Genomic DNA, 12,447 nt, shown 5'->3' with positions numbered 1-12,447 from the left:
GGATAAAAATTTTGAAATAGAAGCAGAAACATAAATGCAGCAAGATGGGAGGGATATGAAAAAGAAGCAATTAGAAGTATTTTGTATTAAGTAGGATAGGCTAAAATGCTGTAAAAATAGGTAAAAAATACAGTGGCTCAAATTCAGTACAAGTTTATTGCTGTCATATAACAGTCCTGGGCGGATATTTCAGGTCATTGGGGGTCCCTCTATATTCAGGGACCCGGCTGATGGTAGCCCGGCTGCCTTCACCATGTGTCCTGCAGAGTTGCTCTGGTTGCCCGTAGGAAGGCGGAATGAGCTTTGCCCAGAAAGGGCTACTATCATGTCTGCTCACATCCCATTGGCTAGAAGTCAGTCATGTGACCATACCTCACTGCAAGGGAGACTGGGAAATATAGGTCCCCTGTGGGCTTCAGGAAGAGAAGAGAGCACAGGTTTTGAAAACCACTAACCGTTTCTGCCATACCTCTAAGAAACAGCAGTTGACAACAGATTTCTCATTAACAATAACATTTAGAATACAAAAGAGTACATACCTTCAACTTAGAATTTAATACTAGTTAAACCATCGTTCAAGAATGGTCAGCAGTCCCTATGGAGGAGAATTTGGCAATATATGGCTATGTAAAGATGGAGGCAGAGACAGGTGTTATGCTGTCACAAGCCAAGGAATGCCAGGAGCCTCTAGAAGCTGGAAAAAGCAAGGAAGGATGCTCCTCTAGAGCCTTCAAAGGGAGCATGGCTCTGTTGAGACCTTGATTTCAGATTTCTGGGCTCCAGAACTGTGAGAAAATTAATTTCTTTTCTTTTGACTACCCGGTGGTAATTTGTTATGGCAGCCCTAGGGAACTAATACATCTACCTAGGACCACAACGATTTTCTCCTGTTTTCTTCTAAAAATTTCAGTTTCACTTTTACATTTAGCCTTATGATCCATTTTGAGTTTACTTTGTGTATGATGTGAGGTAAGGGTTAAGGTTAATTTTTCCCATATGGATATATGGTTTCCAGCACCATTTTTAGAAAAGACTATCCTTTCCCCCATTAATTACCTTGTACTTTTGTTGAGAATCAATTGACCATAAATATGTGGGTCTACTTCTGGATTCTCTTCTGTTTGATTTATAGGACTATCCTTATGCTAATACCCCCTCTTTATTTCTATACCTTTATAGCAAGTCTTAAAATCAGGTAGTGTAAGTTCACCAACTTTGTTGCTCTTAAAAATTATTTTGGCTCTGCTGGGTTCTTTACATTTCCATATAAATTGTACAATCAGCTTGCCAATTTCAACAAAAAAACTGGCCGAGTCTTAACAATCCATCATATATGTCTCCATGGATTTAGATCTTCTTTAATTTCTGTTTTATTAAATATTTTATTTATTTATTTGTAAGTGTAAAGGATTTTTTTTAAATTGTATAAAACAGGCAAAATTATTTAGGTCAATACATTCTGAAGGAATTTCACATGTTCTGATTCCTTCCACTGCCAGTCACTTAGTTCCTCCAAGGTTTGAGTCATAATCTTCAAGATAAGATAGCCCTTTCAAAAAGAACTTCTGCTCAGTCCACAGTTGTCATGTCAGTCAGTCCACAATTCTTCTAGGTCACCTTCTTTGATCTCCCATAGAATATGGACACACTTTAAAAATTCCCCATCTGTAATTTTTGGGATCCAATTTCCTCAAGCAATTTACTTTAGGACCATGTTTAGGGTCAGAGGAGACGGCTCTGACTGGTTCTGAATTTTAGACACCCTCTAAACATGCATTAAGTTGAAATCAGATTACTCCTAAGCTATCACACCCTAGAACAGTACATATCATTGGGCTATGCCACTACCTTTTTTTTTTTTTTAACATCTTTATTGGAGTATAATTGCTTTACAATGGTGTGTTAGTTTCTGCTGTATAACAAAGTGAATCAGCTATACATATACGTATATACCCATTTCTCTTGCCTCTCCCTCCCACCCTCCCTATCCCACCCCTCTAGGTGGACACAAAGCACCAAGCTGATCTCCCTGTGCCATGCGGCTGCTTCCCACTAGCTATCTTACATTTAGTAGTGTATATATGTCCATGCCACTCTCACTTTGTCCCAGCTTACCCTTCTGCCTCTCCGTGTCCTCAAGTCCATTCTCTACATCTGCGTGTTTATTCCTGGCCTGCCCCTAGTTCTTCAGAACCTTTTTTTTTTCCCTTTTAGATTCCATATATATGTGTTAACATATGGTATTTGTTTTTCTCTTTCTGACTTACTTCACTCTGTATGACAGACTCTGGGTCCATCTACCTCACTACAAATAACTCAATTTTGTTTCTCTTTATGGCTGAGTAATATTCCATTGTATATATGTGCCACATCTTCCTTATCCATTCATCTGTTGATGGGACACTTAGGTTGCTTCCATGTCCTGGCTATTGTAAATAGTACTGCAGTGAACATTGTGGTACATGACTCTTTCTGAATTATGGTTTTCTCAGGGTATATGCCTGGTAGTGGGATTGCTGGGTCGTATGGTAGTTCTATTTTTAGTTTTTTAAGGAACCTCCATACTGTTCTCCACAGTGGCTGTATCAATTTACATTCCCACCAACAGTGTAGGAGGATTCCCATTTCTCCACACCCTCTCCAGCATTTATTGTTTGTAGATTTTTTGACGATGGCCATTGTGACCGGTGTGAGGTGATACCTCACTGTAGTTTTGATTTGTATTTCTCTAATGATTAGTGATATTGAGCATCCTTTCATGTGTTTGTTAGCAATCTGTATATCTTCTTTGGAGAAATGTCTATTTAGGTCTTCTGCCCAGTTTTGGACTGGGTTGTTTGCTTTTTTGATATTGAGCTGCATGAGCTGCTTGTATATTTTGGAGATTAATCCTTTCTCAGTTGCTTCGTTTGCAAATATTTTCTCCCATTCTGAGGGTTGTCTTTTCATCTTGTTTATGGTTTCCTTTGCTGTGCAAAAGCTTTTAGGTTTCATTAGGTCCCATTTGTTTATTTTTGTTTTTATTTCCATTTCTCTAGGAGGTGGGTCAAAAAGGATCTTGCTGTGATTTATGTCATAGAGTGTTCTGCCTGTTTTCCTCTAAGAGTTTTATAGTGTATGGCCTTACATTTAGGTCTTTAATCCATTTTGAGTTTATTTTTGTGTATGGTGTTAGGGAGTTTTCCAATTTCATTCTTTTACATGTAGTTGTCCAGTTTTCCCAGCACCATTTATCGAAGAGGCTATCTTTTCTCCATTGTATATTCTTGCCTCCTTTATCAAAGATAAGGTGACCATAGGTGCATGGGTTTATCTCTGGGCTTTCTAGCCTGTTCCATTGATCTATATTTCTGTTTTTGTGCCAGTACCATACTGTCTTGATTACTGTAGCTTTGTAGTATAGTCTGAAGTCAGGGAGCCTGATTCCTCCAGGTTTGTTTTTCTTTCTTAAGATTGCTTTGGCTATTCAGCATCTTTTGTGTTTCCATACAAATTGTGAAATTTTTTGTTCTAGTTCTGTGAAAAATGCCATCGGTAGTTTGATAGGGATTGCATTGAATCTGTAGATTCCTCTGGGTAGTATAGTCTTTTTCACAATGTTGATTCTTCCCATCCAAGAACATGGTATATCTCTCTATCTGTTTGTATCATCTTTAATTTCTTTCATCAGTGTCTTATAGTTTTCTACATACAGGTCTTTTGTCTCCTTAGGTAGGTTTATTCCTAGGTATTTTATTCTTTTTGTTGCAATGGTAAATGGGAGTGTTTCCTTTATGCCAGTACCTTTTTCAAGTCCAGACACTGTGTTCTCAAGATACAAGCCTTAAAAAAGAAACCATCTTTGTTTCATGTCAACATTAAAATTAGAGTACTAAATCAGTATAGCTGATAATTTCCCTTATATCTTATGCTTTTAAATTATCAATTTTATAGTCCTGGAAGCAACCTTTATGTTTGTAAATACCCCCATCACTTGAACCTGTTTTAAGTATCATGTTCCTTCTTCTGTATCAAAACTCATACTGAAGAATGAGCTCTGGGTTACAAAGGAGGATTTATTTTTGCATCTGTCTGTAAGTCTTTGTCCACGAATTACACAAAAGCAAACACAAGTACCATTTCTGCAATGTTTAAAATATTCAGAATACTGTGCTTGCCTGTGCTTTGGCAAATTTATCCCTAAATGTTCCATAGTTTTGATGCTATGGCAAATGTTATTTCATTTTCCAATTATTTATCACTGGTATATAGAAATACAATTTTTAAAAAATTAACCCGCAACCTTGCTACCTTTTGTAGCTCTTGTTTCAGACTTTCTAAGTACATGATCATGTCACCCATGATTAAAGACAGCTTTACTTCTTTCTTTACAGACTACATGCCTTTTATTTCTTGTTAATGACTTACCGCACTGGCTAGGACCTCTAATAAAATGTTGAGGAGGGTTGTAGGGTGGACATCCTTGCATTGTTCCTGATTTTAGGAGGAAAAAGCCCACTCTTTCATCATTTGAACTTAGATGTGGGTTTTTCATAGATGCTTTTTATCTGGTTGGGAAGTTCCCTTCTATTATTTGTTTTCATGAGAGTTTTTATCATGTTGGATTTTGTTAAATGCTTTTTCTACATCTGTTCAGATGATCATATAGTTTTTCTCCTTTATTCTGTTAACACGATGAAGTACATCGATTTTCTAATGTTAAACCAAGATTGCATAAACTGTGGTGTATTAGATTATATTATTATTTTCATATATTAATGAATTTAATTTTTTCGTTAAGGATTTTTGCCTCTATATTCTTAAGGAATGATGCTTTGTAATTTAGTTTTCTTGAAATGTCTTTGGTTTTGTTATAAGGGTAATTCTGGTCTTGTAAAATGAGTTGGAATGTGTTTCTCTCTTCTGTTCTCTTTAAGCTTGGTATTTCTTCCTTAAATGTTGGGCAGAATACATCAGTGAAGACATCTGAGCCTAGAATTTTCTTTGTGGGAAGGTTTTTAAGTACAAAATCAGTTTCTTTAATAGGGATCTTTTTGTTTGCGTTTTGGTAGTCCATGTCTTTCCAGAAATGTGTGTGTCATCACAGTTGTCTCATTTATTGGAATAAAATTATTCTTTTAAAAAAATATTTATTTTTGGCTGCATTGGGTCTTTGTTGCTGTGGGCGGGCTTTCTCTAGGTGGAGCGAGCAGGGGCTTCTCATTGCAGTGGCTTCTCTTGGTGCAGAGCACGGGCTGTAACAGGCGCACGGGCTTCAGTAGTTGTGGCATGGGGGCTCAGTAGTTGTGGCATGGGGGCTCAGTAGTTGTGGCTCGCGGGCTCTAGAGTGCAGGCTCAGTAGTTGTGGTGCACGGGCTTAGTTGCTCCACGGCATGTGGGATCTTCCCAGACCAGGGCTCGAACCCATGTCCCCTGCATTGGCAGGCGGATTCTTAACCACTGCACCACCAGGGAAGTCCCGGAATAAAATTATTCTTAATAGTCCCCTATTATCTTTTTAATGTTTATAGGATCTGTGCTGAGGTCCTCTCTCTCCTAATTTTGGTAAGTTCTTTCTCAGTTTGGTTGGAGGTTTACAATTTTATTGGTTTTTAGAAAGAAGCAGCTTTTGGTTCATTGTGTTTTTTTGTTATTTTTGTTTGTTTTTAAAATTTCATTGTTTTCTGTTCTTTAGCTTACTTCCTTTAGCTTACTTTAGGGTTTAATTTACTCTTCTTTTTCTTTTTGGCCGCACCACGCAGCTTGTGGGATCTTAGTTCCCTGACAGGTATTGAACCCGGGCCCTCAGCAGTGAAAGCGTGCAGTCATAACCACTGGACTATGAGGGAATTCCCTTACTCTTCTTTTTCTTAAGGCGGAAATTCAGGTCACTGAATCAAGACCTTATTTTCCAATACAGGCAAATATAAGAATCTCAGAACGATACAGTCAAGAGCAATTAATGTAGTGGAAATTAAAACTGAATTTTGCTTTTGCTGGTTTTCTTATATTTGCTTTGCTGCTTTTCAAAGTTCTTTTTTCTACTGTAGATTTATAAATTCTGATAATATAAATAATACATGCTAATTCTTAAAGAAATGTTCAGGGTACAGAGAATTATAAGGAATTTTATGCATCAGGATAGGCCATAACATATAATCACAAAACCCTTCCAGCTTGATACAACAAACTTTATTTCTTGCTTACACTGTACATCCATTCTGAATCACCTGGGGTTTTGCTCCACTGCTCCACACAGTCACTCAAGGACCCAGATTGACAGAGGTCCCACTGTCTTGAGCTGTACTGTCTGGAACACATCCTGTTTATTCCGTGTGGCAGGGGAAGAGAACACTGAAGGGGCTCTCATGGGATCCTTTGGGTGCCAGTAATCTGCACAGTCACTCTTATTTGGAAAGCTCTTTCATATACATAAATTGGATCCCTTTCTACATTTCCAGTTGTGAGTTGAGCCATAATTGTGTCTTACTGAAGAGCTTTGAAATGAAACCTGAGGTTGAACTTCAAGCTTCAACGCTTAGCGGTCACACATCCTAGGGAAATGAGCTTGTTAACCCCCGAGCATTTCCTCATGCAAAAAAATAATATCTACCCTTCATGATTGTTGTAAGGATTAGATAAAAGGCACATAAAATCCCTGGACAAGGCTCAATACATTATTTCTCCCAGAGGCTTCTTCACTTGTGAGGCTCAGCAAATACAGCTACAGTGCTAATCCCATTTTCTGTGTAATAGTTGACCAGAACGTTAACTGTGCTCATCTTCCCATCCTATTGTTTAATGCAGATGGTTTTGCTAGGAAACTTTTCTATGATTGCATAACACAACTATTTGATTGTAATTATGCTATGAAGTTACATACCTCTTTTTTACTCTCAAACTCTCATGAATGTACAGTGGATTTTCCAAAAGCTACATGTGTGATATCACAGCTGATTTTATAGATGAGAATCCAGCTGTCTGCCGTTGAGCCAGATACTACAGTAATTTGTGAAATGTGAAACAGTGCCACTCTGCTCACTCCATTTTTTTGTTTGGGAAAACAGAGTAATTTTTCACTTTAAAAAATGTTACTCACGTTAACATGCACCAAGTGTCAAAAGGTCCTGAAATGAAAGTTTGAGAGCTGCTAGTTTAGACTCTGAACCTGTGGGTGAAAACTGCAATGTAGGCAGTATTTCTACAAACGGATACCATGTTATCTGCACCCATATCTCAGGGTCTTTGGTGACTTTTAATCTAAGTATCCCTTTCCTTCCTTTTGCTGAAAAAAGAAGTTACTTGCCGTAATCCTACAAATAGTTACAGTTTCTCTAAGCAGAGATCTGGAGGCAGTTACAGTGAATTCCAGTTATTTAGGTGGCTATTAATGACGGTTATTTTATTTTCTATCTTTCACACAGAGCTTATTCACATGGCATTTTGGTATGCCAGGAACCAGAAGTGATACTTAAAAGCAGTAAAACTGAAGTAAAATAGGAAGATCAGCTAAGAAAGACCTACTGGAGAAAGCAAAGTAAGTGTGGCGTGTTGTTAAGAATTAATTGGGTTATAAGTGGAAAAGCAGAGACTGGGTCAGTGAAAAGAAGTCGTCGTTTGTTTCCCTCAGGCCCTACTAATACTTCTAAACTGGCCAGATCACACAGCAAGCCCAAAGATGCCCTGAAAAGGACCTGCACATTAACTTCTTGAATTGTATATGAAGCATGACTGGATTCATAAGTAGTTTAAAACATCATGCAGGAAAAGGATCATATCTTCATAAATCTTTGCATCCCAGTAGGTTAATGTGAACATTTTTCAAGGGAAAATTGGAGGACGGGTAGCCCATCAAAGGCTTTTTGTCTTCTACAGGGAGGTTTTTTTAAAGACCAAAATAGTGGAATTTTGAATACTTTCAGTGGTTTATGGAGTAAGTAGGGTTTAACATTTTCATCTAAGAAAGTTTTCATTGGTTTCCATGATTATGGTGTTCAGGAACCATTGTAAAATGACCAAAACCTCATTTTCCAACATATATTTTTCCATACAGTCCCTTTGACTGCTTTTTATTGCCTCAAGTTGCGTATCTTCCCTAGGCCTTGTCTCTGAAGTTTCTTCCAGCTTTATGTTTCTCTTGCATATTCCATTTCAGATTTGTTGTCTTCTTTCTCCCCATCTTCTTCTGAAGAGGTTCTTGGTTAGTGCCTCGGTGGCTGTGGCTGACCCTCTGCCCCCGACCCGCTTCCTTGGCCCCTGGGAGACACTCAAGGTTGCTTCCCTCCTGCAGGGACAGGCCTGCTGTCCTGGCCTTCCAGTCAGCTCCCCTGGGAGAGTCAGTGGTGAAATGGAAACTGAGGAAACATCCCTTGGATGTCGCTTACTTAAGTACGATTCCTTAGCTTTAATTTTGGATAGGACTGTAAAGGGTACAGTCATTTTATACTGATAATCCTTTCTTTTATCTTAAACATGCTTTTTTTGTTTTGTTTTGTTTTGTTTTTCCGGTACGCGGGCCTCTCACTGCTGTGGCCTCTCCCGTTGCGGAGCGCAGGCTCCGGACGCGCAGGCTCAGCGGCCATGGCTCACGGGCCCAGCCGCTCCGTGGCATGTGGGATCTTCCCGGACCGGGGCACGAACCCGTGTCCCCTGCATCGGCAGGCGGACTCTCAACCACTGCACCACCAAGGAAGCCCTAAACATGCTTTTTTAATAAGTGGGTCTTTATAAATATGAACCCACATCGTTTCCCTTCCCCACCCCCATTCTGAACCAACATTTGCTATTTAAAACTAAGCCTGTTTTTTTTCTTGGCACAAGGATTTCATATGGTCTTAACCATTCCACCCAGGTTTCCTTATCCAAGGCCAGTAGTGTTTGTCAAGGTGGCAGCCATGATTCTGTGCCCCTGTATATCAAATCTGGAATGGAACTTTTTCTGAGAGGGAAAAGTTAAACTATATAGTATATTTGAGTATAGGAAAAAAATTGAGCGTACAAAAGAACTTGTTTCATTTGTTCTTTTATAACCTATAGTTATGAAAATAGGTATTGGATGCTTTTTTATAACTCTTTACATATACATGTGTGTGTAAATAGATACATTATTTGTGTGTCTTAATAACTTAGCTAATGACAAGGTACACTGATGGCCATGAGAATATGTTAAAGAAAAAATTATTTATGATCCTTGTTAAAGAACAATGAGGCAGACTTTATTCAAGATGACTGCAATAGGTGTGGGGACCACAATAATGGGATTTTGCAGTTGGGGTTGGGGGGGTATAGAGACTGGACTCAACTCCAAGTACAACAAGGAAAAGGGGGAATTTATACCCAAGGAGGAAGGTGGGGGTCAGGTCAGTGAATGGACTGTTACCAAGGAAACATCAGGGGTTAAGAGGGGATTCTGGTGAAACTGACCTACCAGAATTCTTGCTGAAGGCAGGTCAAGGTGATTAGACATCAGCTAAACTAAAGGATGATGGGGATGAGGAACCTGGTCAGATATTAAGAGAGATCAGATATTGAGAGTGAGAGATCCTGCCTAAACCGACTTAGCAATATTCTTGCTAAAACTGGACAATGAAAAGACAAATACAGAAGCTCAAAAGTTGGCCTAGTTGAAGAGAGTTGAATTCTCTTCTCAACTAGGAGAGACTCTTTGTCAACTTAGGGTTCATTCTGTCAACAGAACTGGTGGCCCTCTCCCTCTCTTTTCTTTACCCTCAGACAGTATCCTCACTACTTCCTTGAAATTAATCATCAGTTACCTGTAGGCAAATTGTTTTTTTTACTTTTCAGACTTGATACTCCCTTACTTTTTTTTCTGTAAAGTTTGAGAAAATCAGAAAAACCTATAATACTACCATATTAATAACCTGATATGTATCTTTTCAGTCTCTTTCTATACATGTATAATATCTGTAAAAAATTAGATGACATGTTGCTGCATAATTTTTTATCCTGCATTTCACTTAAGTAAACATACTGTGGAAATTTATCATGGTTTTTTTTTTTTTTAACATGTAACAAAACCACAAGGCATAACAACATTTAATAAGTATAGAAAAGGTAGAGTGAAAACTAAGTCTTCCTATCCCGAGAAACTTTTTTTTTTTTTTTAATAAATTTATTTATTTATTTTTGGCTGTGTTGGGTCTTCGTTTCTGTGCGAGGGCTTTCTCTAGTTGTGGCAAGCGGGGGCCACTCGTCATCGCGGTGCACGGGCCTCTCACTGTTGCGGCCTCTCTTGTTGCGGAGCACAGGCTCCAGACGCGCAGGCTCAGTAGTTGTGGCTCACAGGCCCAGTTGCTCCGCGGCATGTGGGATCCTCCCAGACCAGGGCTCGAACCCGTATCCCCTGCATTGGCAGGCAGCTTCTCAACCACTGTGCCACCAGGGAAGCCCCCGAGAAACATTTTTAATGGCTGCATAATAGTACATCGTAAGGATGTATCACTTTATTTTTACTTTAATTTTTTATATTTTTGGCTGTGTTGGGTCTTTGTTGTTGTGTGCGGGCTCCTCACTGTGGTGGCTTCTCGTTGTGGAGCATCAGCTTCAGTAGTTGTGGCACATGGGCTCAGTAGTTGTGGCTCACGGGCTCTAGAGCGCAGGCTCAGTAGCTGTGGCCCACGGGCTTAGTTGCTCCGCGGCATGTGGGATCTTCCCGGACCAGGGCTCAAACCCGTGTCTCCTGCATTGGCAGGTGGATTCTTAACCACTGCGCCACCAGGGAAGCCCCAAGGATGTATCACTTTTTTTTTTTTTTTTGCGGTACGCGGGCCTCTCACTGTTGTGGCCTCTCCCATTGCGGAGCACAGGCTCCGGACGCGCAGGCTCAGCGGCCATGGCTCACGGGCCCAGCCGCTCCGCGGCATGTGGGGTCTTCCCGGACCGGGGCACGAACCCGTGTCCCCTGCATCGGCAGGCGGACTCTCAACCACTGCACCACCAGGGAAGCCCAGGATGTATCACTTTTAATGCATCCCTAATTGTTGACATTCATGGGTAGGTTTTTTGTTATTATTTGGGTTTTGTTTTGCTGTTATAAACACGGTTGAACAGTCCTGCAGAAACAACTTAGGGTTAACTGTGTTTTTTTTAAATTTTTAAGGCTAAATTTGTGTGGGTTTTTCTTTTTTTTAAGGCTAAATTTCTTGAATTTCCTTCCTTTTCTTCCATCCTTTCCTGCTTTCTTTCTCTTTGAACTTTCCCTTTCATCATCTTTTTCCTGCTTTGAATGCATTTATCACTCAAGCTCAGCTCCTGTTCGTTTGCCCTTACCTAGCAATTCTTAACGTTCTCAGGTATCCCTACTGCCTCCCTGTATTCTTTCATCTCTCCAGATGCTACACCTGATGAATCTTTTTCCTCAACCAATATTTTCATGATTTTCAGCTGAACCGTCTGTTTTATATCTTTGAGCTTCAGAGATTTATTTGAATGATGATCCTGCAGCTAAAAAGATCTGAAACCAGATATACTAAAGGGGCCTCATAAGCATTATCTAAATTTCACGGACAGAAAGACAAAAACGGGTAATGTCTGGTGTCAGAGTGGGACTGAGTCAACAGCTATCAGTGGATTGTTCTGAGTATTCCTATCAGGCTGCTATTTGAAGCCTATGTGTATATAGATATTATATTATAGATATTATATATAATATATATTATCTATAATATATATAATCTATATTATATATATATATATTTTTGTATTTTCTTGGAATGTATTTTATTTCTAGAAGTCAAACTTGCTAAATGTTTTTTTCCCAAAGGAGAAAATTCAAACCATCAATGTGATATCTTATTCACAACATAGTTAATAGTAGAATGATCTCATGATTATGTCATGACTTAATGCAGGAACCTTCCAGATTTTTGGAAAGAAGGACCTCAGTTTTTATTTCCAAGGAACTATTCTCTTTCTAGGAGAGTAAGGGAGTGAAAATCAGGTATCCTAGATCCTCTTTCTAGTGCTACACAGAGTTTCTATGCCTTTTTTCTGAATTATTCCCAGCTCTTCAGTTATAAAATTGGATGACATAAAACATGGCTTGTTTTTACAGTAGATGTATTTCTAAGAGTGTTTCAGTCATTTTTTTAAATTAATTTTTATTGGAGTATAGTTGCTTTATAATGTTGTGTTAGTTTCTGCTGTACAGCAAAGTGAATCAGCTATATGAAGCCTGTATTTTGGCTCTGGTAGATAAAAGTGTTTTTCTACCTTTTTTCAACAAGTTATTAAAACCTGTGCTTCTGTAGAAGTTAGTAATTTATATAAAACAGTTTGGTTATAGATCTGAGAGCTCTGGACCATCTGGGTCTCAAAGAATGACGAGAGTATACACATTAATTATTCTTGATCATATTCTGTATTCTAAGTATAAGAAATATGTTTATTTGGGGAAATGATTGGATTAAAATAGATTTTTGAGATGAGGTGCTTGCTTTGTAAAGTTTT

General features: G+C 38.9%; 1 protein-coding gene and 1 non-coding gene across 4 annotated transcripts in view; one reads left to right on the top strand and one right to left on the bottom strand.

Moving 5' to 3' along the window:
• Positions 1-12,447, top strand: part of GPR160 (G protein-coupled receptor 160) — a 31,390-nt gene that overhangs the window by 17,017 nt on the left and 1,926 nt on the right. For 2 of the 3 annotated variants that reach the window (XM_030863835.3, XM_030863838.3), the window contains exon 2: positions 7,404-7,516. The gene's annotated coding sequence lies outside the window, so the exon portion shown is untranslated. Of the gene's footprint in view, positions 1-5,529; positions 5,545-7,403; positions 7,517-12,447 lie in introns of those variants that run through there. The other variant, XM_060297608.2, reaches the window with a different exon arrangement.
• LOC115857682 (small nucleolar RNA SNORA40) lies at positions 3,993-4,117 on the bottom strand. Its single transcript, XR_004041339.1, has one exon. It is a non-coding gene; the product is annotated as a small nucleolar RNA SNORA40 (small nucleolar RNA).

Source organism: Globicephala melas, chromosome 4 (genome assembly GCF_963455315.2).
Source record: "Globicephala melas chromosome 4, mGloMel1.2, whole genome shotgun sequence".
Lineage (NCBI taxonomy): Eukaryota > Metazoa > Chordata > Mammalia > Artiodactyla > Delphinidae > Globicephala > Globicephala melas.
The sequence above is the reverse complement of the archived record's forward strand: the minus strand, read 5'-3'. Positions and strand labels throughout refer to the sequence as shown.